Raw genomic sequence first — 2,429 nt, 5'->3', positions numbered from 1 at the left:
TGAGATTCCTCCCTCCCCAAATTCTCAGGGGGTATCTGAGCAATTAGAGCATTCCATGGAAATTTGTATAAGGCCAACTTCTCTCCTAGGGTGCCAACTGGTAGGGTAGCAGTTTTAAATAATTTATACCTTACCTGGAGGGACCATGTCAGCTACCTAGTGGTAGGTTCATACATTCCATTACAGAGTAAGGAGCAACTTACTTGCACAGACATAAACACCCTGAACTTTGACCTGATTTGCTGTCCTTTCTCTGTTATGCCACTGTCATCACTTAGTACTTTATACTCCATAAAAGTGTCACACATCGCCACCTCTGCCAAAGGAACCAACCTCCCAGTTAAAGAAATAAATCAATGGACTCACTTCTATGGGATGAGCTTATATCTCACATATCCTTGTCAAGAGCAGCTGATCTGCTGAATGTGTGACCGTGCATGGACCTGAAGATTCTAGCTGGAAACAGGTATTTTCCAAAGTTGTCCTGTCAATGCAATGTGTGTTCTGAACTCAAAACCTAATGCTCATTAAAAAACAATCCAATTAACAATGAGCATAAGACCTAGACCTTTTTCCAAAGAAGACATAATAGGCACATAAAAAGATGCTCAATGTCATTAAGCACCAGAGAAATGCAAACTAAAACCACAAGCTATCACCTCACTCCTGTCAGAATGGCTATCATAAAAAAAAAAAAAAAAAACCCACAAATAACAAATGTTGGAGAAGAGGAAACCCTCGTAAAATGACAGTGAGAATATAAATTGGAGCAGCCACTATTGAAAACAGTATGAAGGCTTATCATAAAACTGAAAATAGAATTATCCTATGACCAAGCAATTCTCCTGAGCATATATCTCCCAAAAGCCAAAAACACTGATTCAAAAAGATACACGCACCCCAGCAGCATTGTTTACAGTTGCCAAGTATGGAAGAACCTAAGTGTCCATAACAAGACTAATGGGTAAAGATGTGCTCTTTCTCTCTCTCTTTGCTGCTAAGTCACTTCAGTCATGTCCGACTCTGTGCGACCCCATAGACGGCAGCCCACCAGGCTCCCCTGTCCCTGGGATTCTCCAGGCAAGAACACCGGAGTGGGTTGCCATTTCCTTCTCCAGTGCATGAAAGTGAAAAGTGAAAGTGAAGTCACTCAGTCGTGTCCGACTCTCAGCGACCCCATGGACTGCAGACCAACAGGCTCCTCTGTCCATGGGATTTTCCAGGCAAGAGTATTGGAGTGGGGTGCCATGGCCTTCTCCATCTCTGTCTTTATGTATATATATATATATGTATATATATATGTGTGTGTGTATATATATATATATATATATATTTTACTACCCAGTCATAAAAATGAATGAAATTTTTCCATTTACAATATGTATGGACTTGGAGAGTATTATGCTAAATGAGATTAAGTCAGATAGACACATATAATGGAATCTAAAAATGACAACAAACTAGTGAATGTATTAATAACAAAAAAAGGAATTCACAGATATAGAGAACAAAGTAATGGTGACTAGTGGTTACCAGTATAGGGAACAGACTAGTGGTTACTAATGGGGAGAGGGAAGGTGGAAGGGGCCAGATATGGCTAAGGGATTAGGACTAGTGGTTACTAATGGGGAGAGGGAAGGTGGAAGGGGCCAGATATGGCTAAGGGATTAGGAAGTACAAACTATTATGTATAAAATAAGTAGGCTACAAGGATATATTGTACAACGCAAGGAATATGGCCAATATTTTATAACAGCTATAAATGGAATATAAGTTTTACAATTGTGAATTATTATATTGTACACCTAAAACTTGGGCTTTCCCAGTGGCTCAGCAGTAAAGAATCCGCTTGCAGTGCAGGGAACATAGGAGATGTAAGTTCGATCCCTGGGTAAGGAAGATCCCTGGAGAAGGGAATGGCAACCTACTCCAGTATTCTTGCTTGGAGAATCCCAAGGACACAGGTCTACAGTCCATAGGGGTCACAAAGAGCTGGACACGACTGAGGTGACTTAGCATGCATGCATGCATGCATGCACATCTGAAACTAATTCTCAGCCAATTCACGCATTTTTCCCTTTTCACTCAGTACCTGCTATCTATGTCTACACTGATATATCTATATTCATATCTATGTCTATATAGAGATGATTCATACTTTGATTTTTTACAAAAGGTCATAATAAGCAATATTTTATGATGTCAGTCTAAATTTCTTTTGTTTTCCATAAAAAGATATCGCTATAATATATAGATCTTACCTTTGAACAAAATAAATCTCTCAAGCCATTCTTTTGGGTTAATGTACTTTTTGTTTGATGGGGCTAAAAGATGCATAAAATATTAAGAAACTCTGGGTTGATAATTAGAAATAATGTATACAAGAATCAGAACCCAATGAAAATAGCTTATATGCATACACATTTTGT

Source organism: Bos taurus, chromosome 10 (assembly GCF_002263795.3).
Source record: "Bos taurus isolate L1 Dominette 01449 registration number 42190680 breed Hereford chromosome 10, ARS-UCD2.0, whole genome shotgun sequence".
NCBI lineage: Eukaryota > Metazoa > Chordata > Mammalia > Artiodactyla > Bovidae > Bos > Bos taurus.
The sequence above is the reverse complement of the archived record's forward strand: the minus strand, read 5'-3'. Positions refer to the sequence as shown.